This window comes from Anomaloglossus baeobatrachus, chromosome 4 (genome assembly GCF_048569485.1).
Source record: "Anomaloglossus baeobatrachus isolate aAnoBae1 chromosome 4, aAnoBae1.hap1, whole genome shotgun sequence".
Taxonomy (NCBI): Eukaryota; Metazoa; Chordata; class Amphibia; order Anura; family Aromobatidae; genus Anomaloglossus; species Anomaloglossus baeobatrachus.
The window spans coordinates 610,946,258-610,959,964 of record NC_134356.1 but is presented as its reverse complement, the minus strand read 5'-3'; the positions used below and the strand labels follow the sequence as shown (position 1 = coordinate 610,959,964).

General features: G+C 38.0%; 26 non-coding genes across 26 annotated transcripts; all 26 read right to left on the bottom strand.

The window, feature by feature from the left end:
* Positions 1-74: 74 nt before the first annotated feature.
* Positions 75-147, bottom strand: TRNAR-CCU (transfer RNA arginine (anticodon CCU)). The gene has a single exon. It is a non-coding gene; the product is annotated as a tRNA-Arg (tRNA).
* Positions 148-606: 459 nt separating this feature from the next.
* TRNAI-UAU (transfer RNA isoleucine (anticodon UAU)) lies at positions 607-699 on the bottom strand. The gene is given in 2 exon segments: positions 607-642; positions 662-699. It is a non-coding gene; the product is annotated as a tRNA-Ile (tRNA).
* A 439-nt stretch (positions 700-1,138) lies between these two features.
* On the bottom strand, positions 1,139-1,211 carry TRNAR-CCU (transfer RNA arginine (anticodon CCU)). The gene has a single exon. It is a non-coding gene; the product is annotated as a tRNA-Arg (tRNA).
* A 459-nt stretch (positions 1,212-1,670) lies between these two features.
* On the bottom strand, positions 1,671-1,763 carry TRNAI-UAU (transfer RNA isoleucine (anticodon UAU)). Its single transcript is given in 2 exon segments — positions 1,671-1,706; positions 1,726-1,763. It is a non-coding gene; the product is annotated as a tRNA-Ile (tRNA).
* Positions 1,764-2,202: 439 nt separating this feature from the next.
* On the bottom strand, positions 2,203-2,275 carry TRNAR-CCU (transfer RNA arginine (anticodon CCU)). Its single transcript has one exon. It is a non-coding gene; the product is annotated as a tRNA-Arg (tRNA).
* Positions 2,276-2,734: 459 nt separating this feature from the next.
* On the bottom strand, positions 2,735-2,827 carry TRNAI-UAU (transfer RNA isoleucine (anticodon UAU)). Its single transcript is given in 2 exon segments — positions 2,735-2,770; positions 2,790-2,827. It is a non-coding gene; the product is annotated as a tRNA-Ile (tRNA).
* A 439-nt stretch (positions 2,828-3,266) lies between these two features.
* TRNAR-CCU (transfer RNA arginine (anticodon CCU)) lies at positions 3,267-3,339 on the bottom strand. The gene has a single exon. It is a non-coding gene; the product is annotated as a tRNA-Arg (tRNA).
* Positions 3,340-3,798: 459 nt separating this feature from the next.
* Positions 3,799-3,891, bottom strand: TRNAI-UAU (transfer RNA isoleucine (anticodon UAU)). The gene is given in 2 exon segments: positions 3,799-3,834; positions 3,854-3,891. It is a non-coding gene; the product is annotated as a tRNA-Ile (tRNA).
* Positions 3,892-4,330: 439 nt separating this feature from the next.
* TRNAR-CCU (transfer RNA arginine (anticodon CCU)) lies at positions 4,331-4,403 on the bottom strand. Its single transcript has one exon. It is a non-coding gene; the product is annotated as a tRNA-Arg (tRNA).
* A 459-nt stretch (positions 4,404-4,862) lies between these two features.
* On the bottom strand, positions 4,863-4,955 carry TRNAI-UAU (transfer RNA isoleucine (anticodon UAU)). The gene is given in 2 exon segments: positions 4,863-4,898; positions 4,918-4,955. It is a non-coding gene; the product is annotated as a tRNA-Ile (tRNA).
* Positions 4,956-5,394: 439 nt separating this feature from the next.
* TRNAR-CCU (transfer RNA arginine (anticodon CCU)) lies at positions 5,395-5,467 on the bottom strand. The gene has a single exon. It is a non-coding gene; the product is annotated as a tRNA-Arg (tRNA).
* Positions 5,468-5,926: 459 nt separating this feature from the next.
* Positions 5,927-6,019, bottom strand: TRNAI-UAU (transfer RNA isoleucine (anticodon UAU)). The gene is given in 2 exon segments: positions 5,927-5,962; positions 5,982-6,019. It is a non-coding gene; the product is annotated as a tRNA-Ile (tRNA).
* Positions 6,020-6,458: 439 nt separating this feature from the next.
* TRNAR-CCU (transfer RNA arginine (anticodon CCU)) lies at positions 6,459-6,531 on the bottom strand. Its single transcript has one exon. It is a non-coding gene; the product is annotated as a tRNA-Arg (tRNA).
* A 459-nt stretch (positions 6,532-6,990) lies between these two features.
* Positions 6,991-7,083, bottom strand: TRNAI-UAU (transfer RNA isoleucine (anticodon UAU)). The gene is given in 2 exon segments: positions 6,991-7,026; positions 7,046-7,083. It is a non-coding gene; the product is annotated as a tRNA-Ile (tRNA).
* Positions 7,084-7,522: 439 nt separating this feature from the next.
* On the bottom strand, positions 7,523-7,595 carry TRNAR-CCU (transfer RNA arginine (anticodon CCU)). Its single transcript has one exon. It is a non-coding gene; the product is annotated as a tRNA-Arg (tRNA).
* A 459-nt stretch (positions 7,596-8,054) lies between these two features.
* TRNAI-UAU (transfer RNA isoleucine (anticodon UAU)) lies at positions 8,055-8,147 on the bottom strand. The gene is given in 2 exon segments: positions 8,055-8,090; positions 8,110-8,147. It is a non-coding gene; the product is annotated as a tRNA-Ile (tRNA).
* Positions 8,148-8,586: 439 nt separating this feature from the next.
* TRNAR-CCU (transfer RNA arginine (anticodon CCU)) lies at positions 8,587-8,659 on the bottom strand. Its single transcript has one exon. It is a non-coding gene; the product is annotated as a tRNA-Arg (tRNA).
* Positions 8,660-9,118: 459 nt separating this feature from the next.
* On the bottom strand, positions 9,119-9,211 carry TRNAI-UAU (transfer RNA isoleucine (anticodon UAU)). The gene is given in 2 exon segments: positions 9,119-9,154; positions 9,174-9,211. It is a non-coding gene; the product is annotated as a tRNA-Ile (tRNA).
* A 439-nt stretch (positions 9,212-9,650) lies between these two features.
* On the bottom strand, positions 9,651-9,723 carry TRNAR-CCU (transfer RNA arginine (anticodon CCU)). The gene has a single exon. It is a non-coding gene; the product is annotated as a tRNA-Arg (tRNA).
* A 459-nt stretch (positions 9,724-10,182) lies between these two features.
* TRNAI-UAU (transfer RNA isoleucine (anticodon UAU)) lies at positions 10,183-10,275 on the bottom strand. Its single transcript is given in 2 exon segments — positions 10,183-10,218; positions 10,238-10,275. It is a non-coding gene; the product is annotated as a tRNA-Ile (tRNA).
* A 439-nt stretch (positions 10,276-10,714) lies between these two features.
* TRNAR-CCU (transfer RNA arginine (anticodon CCU)) lies at positions 10,715-10,787 on the bottom strand. The gene has a single exon. It is a non-coding gene; the product is annotated as a tRNA-Arg (tRNA).
* Positions 10,788-11,246: 459 nt separating this feature from the next.
* Positions 11,247-11,339, bottom strand: TRNAI-UAU (transfer RNA isoleucine (anticodon UAU)). The gene is given in 2 exon segments: positions 11,247-11,282; positions 11,302-11,339. It is a non-coding gene; the product is annotated as a tRNA-Ile (tRNA).
* A 439-nt stretch (positions 11,340-11,778) lies between these two features.
* TRNAR-CCU (transfer RNA arginine (anticodon CCU)) lies at positions 11,779-11,851 on the bottom strand. The gene has a single exon. It is a non-coding gene; the product is annotated as a tRNA-Arg (tRNA).
* A 459-nt stretch (positions 11,852-12,310) lies between these two features.
* Positions 12,311-12,403, bottom strand: TRNAI-UAU (transfer RNA isoleucine (anticodon UAU)). The gene is given in 2 exon segments: positions 12,311-12,346; positions 12,366-12,403. It is a non-coding gene; the product is annotated as a tRNA-Ile (tRNA).
* Positions 12,404-12,842: 439 nt separating this feature from the next.
* TRNAR-CCU (transfer RNA arginine (anticodon CCU)) lies at positions 12,843-12,915 on the bottom strand. The gene has a single exon. It is a non-coding gene; the product is annotated as a tRNA-Arg (tRNA).
* Positions 12,916-13,374: 459 nt separating this feature from the next.
* TRNAI-UAU (transfer RNA isoleucine (anticodon UAU)) lies at positions 13,375-13,467 on the bottom strand. Its single transcript is given in 2 exon segments — positions 13,375-13,410; positions 13,430-13,467. It is a non-coding gene; the product is annotated as a tRNA-Ile (tRNA).
* Between the last annotated feature and the right edge of the window lie 240 nt (positions 13,468-13,707).

The following is a 13,707-nucleotide window of genomic DNA, read 5'->3' as shown; positions in this document are numbered from 1 at the left end:
GAGAATTTTGCAAGATCAAATTCAAACTGGTAGAAAGATTAGACAGACCATGCGCTGTTTCAGAGATAAGCAAACACCCCAGATGGGACTTGAACCCACAATCCCTGGCTTAGGAGGCCAGTGCCTTATCTATTAGGCCACTGGGGCTTCTCAAGGTAGTTCATGCCGTGGGTTCTTTTTTCTGTAGCAGGCAATTATCCGTTTTAATTGCATTTTCAAAAATGGTCTTGTAAGTTTGTACTCCAACTTGAAAACAACCATAACCACGTGCTTCTTTCTTTTCTGCTGAGAGCCAGGGCTTCCTTTGTCATGTCCTTTTCATCATGTAGTCACTCCACATTATTGATGCCAATGAAGGAAATAATATTTGGCTCCCAGAAGCCTTAAAAAAACAATTTATCTTTTACATTTCCCTTTACAATCTGGTACTAGATCATGGTAAAACTGGTGAGACTTTTGTAATATACAGCAAATTAAACAAGAAACCATAAAAAGTAAATATCTCTCGGAAACTTCCTTCTCAATCGTGCAAGTAGATCATGATGGAACTCGAGAAACTTTGGCTAACGCATTTGTTCAAAATAACAAAGGAAGACAAGAAAAGTCTGCTCCAGGTGAGGCTTGAACTCACAACCTCGGCATAGCTCATCAGTTACTGCTTTATAAGTACCGCGCGCTGACCGATTGCGCCACTGGAGCAGCTGCTGAGCTGCAGCATTGCATATATGAAAAAAAAACAATCAGAAATTTAAAATGAAAAATTTGCTCCGAAATGTAACTATTTGATAAAACAGGATTTGTGTTGTTGCTTTTTCCACAGTTTGAAAATACATTTTTTACCAGATCACAATCTTTATGAAGAATCAATTGAGACATTTATCACACTGGCCAATGGGCATTTTTAAACTGAAACATCCTGTTGCTTCAGGAAGTGCACATGTGCATTGGCTGGGATGAACACACGCTCTGTTGCTATATTTTATATGCTGTATTTGTAATATCGTATTTTATTATTTAGCATGGTCACACTTCTTTCAATTAAAAGTAGCAATCTTTCTTTTTTGGAGAATTTTGCAAGATCAAATTCAAACTGGTAGAAAGATTAGACAGACCATGCGCTGTTTCAGAGATAAGCAAACACCCCAGATGGGACTTGAACCCACAATCCCTGGCTTAGGAGGCCAGTGCCTTATCCATTAGGCCACTGGGGCTTCTCAAGGTAGTTCATGCCGTGGGTTCTATTTTCTGTAGCAGGCAATTATCCGTTTTAATTGCATTTTCAAAAATGGTCTTGTAAGTTTGTACTCCAACTTGAAAACAACCATAACCACGTGCTTCTTTCTTTTCTGCTGAGAGCCAAGGCTTCCTTTGTCATGTCCTTTTCATCATGTAGTCACTCCACATTATTGATGCCAATGAAGGAAATAATATTTGGCTCCCAGAAGCCTTAAAAAAACAATTTATCTTTTACATTTCCCTTTACAATATGGTACTAGATCATGGTAAAACTGGTGAGACTTTTGTAATATACAGCAAATTAAACAAGAAACCATAAAAAGTAAATATCTCTCGGAAACTTCCTTCTCAATCGTGCAAGTAGATCATGATGGAACTCGAGAAACTTTGGCTAACGCATTTGTTCAAAATAACAAAGGAAGACAAGAAAAGTCTGCTCCAGGTGAGGCTTGAACTCACAACCTCGGCATAGCTCATCAGTTACTGCTTTATAAGTACCGCGCGCTGACCGATTGCGCCACTGGAGCAGCTGCTGGGCTGCAGCATTGCATATATGAAAAAAAAACAATCAGAAATTTAAAATGAAAAATTTGCTCCGAAATGTAACTATTTGATAAAACAGGATTTGTGTTGTTGCTTTTTCCACAGTTTGAAAATACATTTTTTACCAGATCACAATCTTTATGAAGAATCAATTGAGACATTTATCACACTGGCCAATGGGCATTTTTAAACTGAAACATCCTGTTGCTTCAGGAAGTGCACATGTGCATTGGCTGGGATGAACACACGCTCTGTTGCTATATTTTATATGCTGTATTTGTAATATCGTATTTTATTATTTAGCATGGTCACACTTCTTTCAATTAAAAGTAGCAATCTTTCTTTTTTGGAGAATTTTGCAAGATCAAATTCAAACTGGTAGAAAGATTAGACAGACCATGCGCTGTTTCAGAGATAAGCAAACACCCCAGATGGGACTTGAACCCACAATCCCTGGCTTAGGAGGCCAGTGCCTTATCCATTAGGCCACTGGGGCTTCTCAAGGTAGTTCATGCCGTGGGTTCTATTTTCTGTAGCAGGCAATTATCCGTTTTAATTGCATTTTCAAAAATGGTCTTGTAAGTTTGTACTCCAACTTGAAAACAACCATAACCACGTGCTTCTTTCTTTTCTGCTGAGAGCCAGGGCTTCCTTTGTCATGTCCTTTTCATCATGTAGTCACTCCACATTATTGATGCCAATGAAGGAAATAATATTTGGCTCCCAGAAGCCTTAAAAAAACAATTTATCTTTTACATTTCCCTTTACAATATGGTACTAGATCATGGTAAAACTGGTGAGACTTTTGTAATATACAGCAAATTAAACAAGAAACCATAAAAAGTAAATATCTCTCGGAAACTTCCTTCTCAATCGTGCAAGTAGATCATGATGGAACTCGAGAAACTTTGGCTAACGCATTTGTTCAAAATAACAAAGGAAGACAAGAAAAGTCTGCTCCAGGTGAGACTTGAACTCACAACCTCGGCATAGCTCATCAGTTACTGCTTTATAAGTACCGCGCGCTGACCGATTGCGCCACTGGAGCAGCTGCTGGGCTGCAGCATTGCATATATGAAAAAAAAACAATCAGAAATTTAAAATGAAAAATTTGCTCCGAAATGTAACTATTTGATAAAACAGGATTTGTGTTGTTGCTTTTTCCACAGTTTGAAAATACATTTTTTACCAGATCACAATCTTTATGAAGAATCAATTGAGACATTTATCACACTGGCCAATGGGCATTTTTAAACTGAAACATCCTTTTGCTTCAGGAAGTGCAGATGTGCATTGGCTGGGATGAACACACGCTCTGTTGCTATATTTTATATGCTGTATTTGTAATATCGTATTTTATTATTTAGCATGGTCACACTTCTTTCAATTAAAAGTCGCCATCTTTCTTTTTTGGAGAATTTTGCAAGATCAAATTCAAACTGATAGAAAGATTAGACAGACCATGCGCTGTTTCAGAGATAAGCAAACACCCCAGATGGGACTTGAACCCACAATCCCTGGCTTAGGAGGCCAGTGCCTTATCTATTAGGCCACTGGGGCTTCTCAAGGTAGTTCATGCCGTGGGTTCTTTTTTCTGTAGCAGGCAATTATCCGTTTTAATTGCATTTTCAAAAATGGTCTTGTAAGTTTGTACTCCAACTTGAAAACAACCATAACCACGTGCTTCTTTCTTTTCTGCTGAGAGCCAGGGCTTCCTTTGTCATGTCCTTTTCATCATGTAGTCACTCCACAATATTGATGCCAATGAAGGAAATAATATTTGGCTCCCAGAAGCCTTAAAAAAACAATTTATCTTTTACATTTCCCTTTACAATATGGTACTAGATCATGGTAAAACTGGTGAGACTTTTGTAATATACAGCAAATTAAACAAGAAACCATAAAAAGTAAATATCTCTCGGAAACTTCCTTCTCAATCGTGCAAGTAGATCATGATGGAACTCGAGAAACTTTGGCTAACGCATTTGTTCAAAATAACAAAGGAAGACAAGAAAAGTCTGCTCCAGGTGAGGCTTGAACTCACAACCTCGGCATAGCTCATCAGTTACTGCTTTATAAGTACTGCGCGCTGACCGATTGCGCCACTGGAGCAGCTGCTGGGCTGCAGCATTGCATATATGAAAAAAAAACAATCAGAAATTTAAAATGAAAAATTTGCTCCGAAATGTAACTATTTGATAAAACAGGATTTGTGTTGTTGCTTTTTCCACAGTTTGAAAATACATTTTTTACCAGATCACAATCTTTATGAAGAATCAATTGAGACATTTATCACACTGGCCAATGGGCATTTTTAAACTGAAACATCCTGTTGCTTCAGGAAGTGCACATGTGCATTGGCTGGGATGAACACACGCTCTGTTGCTATATTTTATATGCTGTATTTGTAATATCGTATTTTATTATTTAGCATGGTCACACTTCTTTCAATTAAAAGTAGCAATCTTTCTTTTTTGGAGAATTTTGCAAGATCAAATTCAAACTGGTAGAAAGATTAGACAGACCATGCGCTGTTTCAGAGATAAGCAAACACCCCAGATGGGACTTGAACCCACAATCCCTGGCTTAGGAGGCCAGTGCCTTATCCATTAGGCCACTGGGGCTTCTCAAGGTAGTTCATGCCGTGGGTTCTATTTTCTGTAGCAGGCAATTATCCGTTTTAATTGCATTTTCAAAAATGGTCTTGTAAGTTTGTACTCCAACTTGAAAACAACCATAACCACGTGCTTCTTTCTTTTCTGCTGAGAGCCAAGGCTTCCTTTGTCATGTCCTTTTCATCATGTAGTCACTCCACATTATTGATGCCAATGAAGGAAATAATATTTGGCTCCCAGAAGCCTTAAAAAAACAATTTATCTTTTACATTTCCCTTTACAATATGGTACTAGATCATGGTAAAACTGGTGAGACTTTTGTAATATACAGCAAATTAAACAAGAAACCATAAAAAGTAAATATCTCTCGGAAACTTCCTTCTCAATCGTGCAAGTAGATCATGATGGAACTCGAGAAACTTTGGCTAACGCATTTGTTCAAAATAACAAAGGAAGACAAGAAAAGTCTGCTCCAGGTGAGGCTTGAACTCACAACCTCGGCATAGCTCATCAGTTACTGCTTTATAAGTACCGCGCGCTGACCGATTGCGCCACTGGAGCAGCTGCTGGGCTGCAGCATTGCATATATGAAAAAAAAACAATCAGAAATTTAAAATGAAAAATTTGCTCCGAAATGTAACTATTTGATAAAACAGGATTTGTGTTGTTGCTTTTTCCACAGTTTGAAAATACATTTTTTACCAGATCACAATCTTTATGAAGAATCAATTGAGACATTTATCACACTGGCCAATGGGCATTTTTAAACTGAAACATCCTGTTGCTTCAGGAAGTGCACATGTGCATTGGCTGGGATGAACACACGCTCTGTTGCTATATTTTATATGCTGTATTTGTAATATCGTATTTTATTATTTAGCATGGTCACACTTCTTTCAATTAAAAGTAGCAATCTTTCTTTTTTGGAGAATTTTGCAAGATCAAATTCAAACTGGTAGAAAGATTAGACAGACCATGCGCTGTTTCAGAGATAAGCAAACACCCCAGATGGGACTTGAACCCACAATCCCTGGCTTAGGAGGCCAGTGCCTTATCCATTAGGCCACTGGGGCTTCTCAAGGTAGTTCATGCCGTGGGTTCTATTTTCTGTAGCAGGCAATTATCCGTTTTAATTGCATTTTCAAAAATGGTCTTGTAAGTTTGTACTCCAACTTGAAAACAACCATAACCACGTGCTTCTTTCTTTTCTGCTGAGAGCCAAGGCTTCCTTTGTCATGTCCTTTTCATCATGTAGTCACTCCACATTATTGATGCCAATGAAGGAAATAAAATTTGGCTCCCAGAAGCCTTAAAAAAACAATTTATCTTTTACATTTCCCTTTACAATATGGTACTAGATCATGGTAAAACTGGTGAGACTTTTGTAATATACAGCAAATTAAACAAGAAACCATAAAAAGTAAATATCTCTCGGAAACTTCCTTCTCAATCGTGCAAGTAGATCATGATGGAACTCGAGAAACTTTGGCTAACGCATTTGTTCATAATAACAAAGGAAGACAAGAAAAGTCTGCTCCAGGTGAGGCTTGAACTCACAACCTCGGCATAGCTCATCAGTTACTGCTTTATAAGTACCGCGCGCTGACCGATTGCGCCACTGGAGCAGCTGCTGGGCTGCAGCATTGCATATATGAAAAAAAAACAATCAGAAATTTAAAATGAAAAATTTGCTCCGAAATGTAACTATTTGATAAAACAGGATTTGTGTTGTTGCTTTTTCCACAGTTTGAAAATACATTTTTTACCAGATCACAATCTTTATGAAGAATCAATTGAGACATTTATCACACTGGCCAATGGGCATTTTTAAACTGAAACATCCTGTTGCTTCAGGAAGTGCACATGTGTATTGGCTGGGATGAACACACGCTCTGTTGCTATATTTTATATGCTGTATTTGTAATATCGTATTTTATTATTAAGCATGGTCACACTTCTTTCAATTAAAAGTAGCAATCTTTCTTTTTTGGAGAATTTTGCAAGATCAAATTCAAACTGGTAGAAAGATTAGACAGACCATGCGCTGTTTCAGAGATAAGCAAACACCCCAGATGGGACTTGAACCCACAATCCCTGGCTTAGGAGGCCAGTGCCTTATCCATTAGGCCACTGGGGCTTCTCAAGGTAGTTCATGCCGTGGGTTCTATTTTCTGTAGCAGGCAATTATCCGTTTTAATTGCATTTTCAAAAATGGTCTTGTAAGTTTGTACTCCAACTTGAAAACAACCATAACCACGTGCTTCTTTCTTTTCTGCTGAGAGCCAGGGCTTCCTTTGTCATGTCCTTTTCATCATGTAGTCACTCCACATTATTGATGCCAATGAAGGAAATAATATTTGGCTCCCAGAAGCCTTAAAAAAACAATTTATCTTTTACATTTCCCTTTACAATATGGTACTAGATCATGGTAAAACTGGTGAGACTTTTGTAATATACAGCAAATTAAACAAGAAACCATAAAAAGTAAATATCTCTCGGAAACTTCCTTCTCAATCGTGCAAGTAGATCATGATGGAACTCGAGAAACTTTGGCTAACGCATTTGTTCAAAATAACAAAGGAAGACAAGAAAAGTCTGCTCCAGGTGAGGCTTGAACTCACAACCTCGGCATAGCTCATCAGTTACTGCTTTATAAGTACCGCGCGCTGACCGATTGCGCCACTGGAGCAGCTGCTGGGCTGCAGCATTGCATATATGAAAAAAAAACAATCAGAAATTTAAAATGAAAAATTTGCTCCGAAATGTAACTATTTGATAAAACAGGATTTGTGTTGTTGCTTTTTCCACAGTTTGAAAATACATTTTTTACCAGATCACAATCTTTATGAAGAATCAATTGAGACATTTATCACACTGGCCAATGGGCATTTTTAAACTGAAACATCCTGTTGCTTCAGGAAGTGCACATGTGTGTTGGCTGGGATGAACACACGCTCTGTTGCTATATTTTATATGCTGTATTTGTAATATCGTATTTTATTATTTAGCATGGTCACACTTCTTTCAATTAAAAGTAGCAATCTTTCTTTTTTGGAGAATTTTGCAAGATCAAATTCAAACTGGTAGAAAGATTAGACAGACCATGCGCTGTTTCAGAGATAAGCAAACACCCCAGATGGGACTTGAACCCACAATCCCTGGCTTAGGAGGCCAGTGCCTTATCCATTAGGCCACTGGGGCTTCTCAAGGTAGTTCATGCCGTGGGTTCTATTTTCTGTAGCAGGCAATTATCCGTTTTAATTGCATTTTCAAAAATGGTCTTGTAAGTTTGTACTCCAACTTGAAAACAACCATAACCACGTGCTTCTTTCTTTTCTGCTGAGAGCCAGGGCTTCCTTTGTCATGTCCTTTTCATCATGTAGTCACTCCACATTATTGATGCCAATGAAGGAAATAATATTTGGCTCCCAGAAGCCTTAAAAAAACAATTTATCTTTTACATTTCCCTTTACAATATGGTACTAGATCATGGTAAAACTGGTGAGACTTTTGTAATATACAGCAAATTAAACAAGAAACCATAAAAAGTAAATATCTCTCGGAAACTTCCTTCTCAATCGTGCAAGTAGATCATGATGGAACTCGAGAAACTTTGGCTAACGCATTTGTTCAAAATAACAAAGGAAGACAAGAAAAGTCTGCTCCAGGTGAGGCTTGAACTCACAACCTCAGCATAGCTCATCAGTTACTGCTTTATAAGTACCGCGCGCTGACCGATTGCGCCACTGGAGCAGCTGCTGGGCTGCAGCATTGCATATATGAAAAAAAAACAATCAGAAATTTAAAATGAAAAATTTGCTCCGAAATGTAACTATTTGATAAAACAGGATTTGTGTTGTTGCTTTTTCCACAGTTTGAAAATACATTTTTTACCAGATCACAATCTTTATGAAGAATCAATTGAGACATTTATCACACTGGCCAATGGGCATATTTAAACTGAAACATCCTGTTGCTTCAGGAAGTGCACATGTGCATTGGCTGGGATGAACACACGCTCTGTTGCTATATTTTATATGCTGTATTTGTAATATCGTATTTTATTATTTAGCATGGTCACACTTCTTTCAATTAAAAGTAGCAATCTTTCTTTTTTGGAGACTTTTGCAAGATCAAGTTCAAACTGGTAGAAAGATTAGACAGACCATGCGCTGTTTCAGAGATAAGCAAACACCCCAGATGGGACTTGAACCCACAATCCCTGGCTTAGGAGGCCAGTGCCTTATCCATTAGGCCACTGGGGCTTCTCAAGGTAGTTCATGCCGTGGGTTCTATTTTCTGTAGCAGGCAATTATCCGTTTTAATTGCATTTTCAAAAATGGTCTTGTAAGTTTGTACTCCAACTTGAAAACAACCATAACCACGTGCTTCTTTCTTTTCTGCTGAGAGCCAGGGCTTCCTTTGTCATGTCCTTTTCATCATGTAGTCACTCCACATTATTGATGCCAATGAAGGAAATAATATTTGGCTCCCAGAAGCCTTAAAAAAACAATTTATCTTTTACATTTCCCTTTACAATATGGTACTAGATCATGGTAAAACTGGTGAGACTTTTGTAATATACAGCAAATTAAACAAGAAACCATAAAAAGTAAATATCTCTCGGAAACTTCCTTCTCAATCGTGCAAGTAGATCATGATGGAACTCGAGAAACTTTGGCTAACGCATTTGTTCAAAATAACAAAGGAAGACAAGAAAAGTCTGCTCCAGGTGAGGCTTGAACTCACAACCTCGGCATAGCTCATCAGTTACTGCTTTATAAGTACCGCGCGCTGACCGATTGCGCCACTGGAGCAGCTGCTGGGCTGCAGCATTGCATATATGAAAAAAAAACAATCAGAAATTTAAAATGAAAAATTTGCTCCGAAATGTAACTATTTGATAAAACAGGATTTGTGTTGTTGCTTTTTCCACAGTTTGAAAATACATTTTTTACCAGATCACAATCTTTATGAAGAATCAATTGAGACATTTATCACACTGGCCAATGGGCATTTTTAAACTGAAACATCCTGTTGCTTCAGGAAGTGCACATGTGCATTGGCTGGGATGAACACACGCTCTGTTGCTATATTTTATATGCTGTATTTGTAATATCGTATTTTATTATTTAGCATGGTCACACTTCTTTCAATTAAAAGTCGCAATCTTTCTTTTTTGGAGAATTTTGCAAGATCAAATTCAAACTGGTAGAAAGATTAGACAGACCATGCGCTGTTTCAGAGATAAGCAAACACCCCAGATGGGACTTGAACCCACAATCCCTGGCTTAGGAGGCCAGTGCCTTATCCATTAGGCCACTGGGGCTTCTCAAGGTAGTTCATGCCGTGGGTTCTATTTTCTGTAGCAGGCAATTATCCGTTTTAATTGCATTTTCAAAAATGGTCTTGTAAGTTTGTACTCCAACTTGAAAACAACCATAACCACGTGCTTCTTTCTTTTCTGCTGAGAGCCAAGGCTTCCTTTGTCATGTCCTTTTCATCATGTAGTCACTCCACATTATTGATGCCAATGAAGGAAATAATATTTGGCTCCCAGAAGCCTTAAAAAAACAATTTATCTTTTACATTTCCCTTTACAATATGGTACTAGATCATGGTAAAACTGGTGAGACTTTTGTAATATACAGCAAATTAAACAAGAAACCATAAAAAGTAAATATCTCTCGGAAACTTCCTTCTCAATCGTGCAAGTAGATCATGATGGAACTCGAGAAACTTTGGCTAACGCATTTGTTCAAAATAACAAAGGAAGACAAGAAAAGTCTGCTCCAGGTGAGGCTTGAACTCACAACCTCGGCATAGCTCATCAGTTACTGCTTTATAAGTACCGCGCGCTGACCGATTGCGCCACTGGAGCAGCTGCTGGGCTGCAGCATTGCATATATGAAAAAAAAACAATCAGAAATTTAAAATGAAAAATTTGCTCCGAAATGTAACTATTTGATAAAACAGGATTTGTGTTGTTGCTTTTTCCACAGTTTGAAAATACATTTTTTACCAGATCACAATCTTTATGAAGAATCAATTGAGACATTTATCACACTGGCCAATGGGCATTTTTAAACTGAAACATCCTGTTGCTTCAGGAAGTGCACATGTGCATTGGCTGGGATGAACACACGCTCTGTTGCTATATTTTATATGCTGTATTTGTAATATCGTATTTTATTATTTAGCATGGTCACACTTCTTTCAATTAAAAGTAGCAATCTTTCTTTTTTGGAGAATTTTGCAAGATCAAATTCAAACTGGTAGAAAGATTAGACAGACCATGCACTGTTTCAGAGATAAGCAAACACCCCAGATGGGACTTGAACCCACAATCCCTGGCTTAGGAGGCCAGTGCCTTATCCATTAGGCCACTGGGGCTTCTCAAGGTAGTTCATGCCGTGGGTTCTATTTTCTGTAGCAGGCAATTATCCGTTTTAATTGCATTTTCAAAAATGGTCTTGTAAGTTTGTACTCCAACTTGAAAACAACCATAACCACGTGCTTCTTTCTTTTCTGCTGAGAGCCAGGGCTTCCTTTGTCATGTCCTTTTCATCATGTAGTCACTCCACATTATTGATGCCAATGAAGGAAATAATATTTGGCTCCCAGAAGCCTTAAAAAAACAATTTATCTTTTACATTTCCCTTTACAATATGGTACTAGATCATGGTAAAACTGGTGAGACTTTTGTAATATACAGCAAATTAAACAAGAAACCATAAAAAGTAAATATCTCTCGGAAACTTCCTTCTCAATCGTGCAAGTAGATCATGATGGAACTCGAGAAACTTTGGCTAACGCATTTGTTCAAAATAACAAAGGAAGACAAGAAAAGTCTGCTCCAGGTGAGGCTTGAACTCACAACCTCAGCATAGCTCATCAGTTACTGCTTTATAAGTACCGCGCGCTGACCGATTGCGCCACTGGAGCAGCTGCTGGGCTGCAGCATTGCATATATGAAAAAAAAACAATCAGAAATTTAAAATGAAAAATTTGCTCCGAAATGTAACTATTTGATAAAACAGGATTTGTGTTGTTGCTTTTTCCACAGTTTGAAAATACATTTTTTACCAGATCACAATCTTTATGAAGAATCAATTGAGACATTTATCACACTGGCCAATGGGCATATTTAAACTGAAACATCCTGTTGCTTCAGGAAGTGCACATGTGCATTGGCTGGGATGAACACACGCTCTGTTGCTATATTTTATATGCTGTATTTGTAATATCGTATTTTATTATTTAGCATGGTCACACTTCTTTCAATTAAAAGTAGCAATCTTTCTTTTTTGGAGAATTTTGCAAGATCAAATTCAAACTGGTAGAAAGATTAGACAGACCATGCGCTGTTTCAGAGATAAGCAAACACCCCAGATGGGACTTGAACCCACAATCCCTGGCTTAGGAGGCCAGTGCCTTATCCATTAGGCCACTGGGGCTTCTCAAGGTAGTTCATGCCGTGGGTTCTATTTTCTGTAGCAGGCAATTATCCGTTTTAATTGCATTTTCAAAAATGGTCTTGTAAGTTTGTACTCCAACTTGAAAACAACCATAACCACGTGCTTCTTTCTTTTCTGCTGAGAGCCAGGGCTTCCTTTGTCATGTCCTTTTCATCATGTAGTCACTCCACATTATTGATGCCAATGAAGGAAATAATATTTGGCTCCCAGAAGCCTTAAAAAAACAATTTATCTTTTGCATTTCCCTTTACAATATGGTACTAGATCATGGTAAAACTGGTGAGACTTTTGTAATATACAGCAAATTAAACAAGAAACCATAAAAAGTAAATATCTCTCGGAAACTTCCTTCTCAATCGTGCAAGTAGATCATGATGGAACTCGAGAAACTTTGGCTAACGCATTTGTTCAAAATAACAAAGGAAGACAAGAAAAGTCTGCTCCAGGTGAGGCTTGAACTCACAACCTCGGCATAGCTCATCAGTTACTGCTTTATAAATACTGCGCGCTGACCGATTGCGCCACTGGAGCAGCTGCTGAGCTGCAGCATTGCATATATGAAAAAAAAACAATCAGAAATTTAAAATGAAAAATTTGCTCCGAAATGTAACTATTTGATAAAACAGGATTTGTGTTGTTGCTTTTTCCACAGTTTGAAAATACATTTTTTACCAGATCACAATCTTTATGAAGAATCAATTGAGACATTTATCACACTGGCCAATGGGCATTTTTAAACTGAAACATCCTGTTGCTTCAGGAAGTGCACATGTGCATTGGCTGGGATGAACACACGCTCTGTTGCTATATTTTATATGCTGTATTTGTAATATCGTATTTTATTATTTAGCATGGTCACACTTCTTTCAATTAAAAGTAGCAATCTTTCTTTTTTGGAGACTTTTGCAAGATCAAGTTCAAACTGGTAGAAAGATTAGACAGACCATGCGCTGCTTCAGAGATAAGCAAACACCCCAGATGGGACTTGAACCCACAATCCCTGGCTTAGGAGGCCAGTGCCTTATCCATTAGGCCACTGGGGCTTCTCAAGGTAGTTCATGCCGTGGGTTCTATTTTCTGTAGCAGGCAATTATCCGTTTTAATTGCATTTTCAAAAATGGTCTTGTAAGTTTGTACTCCAACTTGAAAACAACCATAACCACGTGCTTCTTTCTTTTCTGCTGAGAGCCAGGGCTTCCTTTGTCATGTCCTTTTCATCATGTAGTCACTCCACATTATTGATGCCAATGAAGGAAATAATATTTGGCTCCCAGAAGCCTTAAAAAAACAATTTATCTTTTACATTTCCCTTTACAATATGGTACTAGATCATGGTAAAACTGGTGAGACTTTTGTAATATACAGCAAATTAAACAAGAAACCATAAAAAGTAAATATCTCTCGGAAACTTCCTTCTCAATCGTGCAAGTAGATCATGATGGAACTCGAGAAACTTTGGCTAACGCATTTGTTCAAAATAACAAAGGAAGACAAGAAAAGTCTGCTCCAGGTGAGGCTTGAACTCACAACCTCGGCATAGCTCATCAGTTACTGCTTTATAAGTACCGCGCGCTGACCGATTGCGCCACTGGAGCAGCTGCTGGGCTGCAGCATTGCATATATGAAAAAAAAACAATCAGAAATTTAAAATGAAAAATTTGCTCCGAAATGTAACTATTTGATAAAACAGGATTTGTGTTGTTGCTTTTTCCACAGTTTGAAAATACATTTTTTACCAGATCACAATCTTTATGAAGAATCAATTGAGACATTTATCACACTGGCCAATGGGCATTTTTAAACTGAAACATCCTGTTGCTTCAGGAAGTGCACAT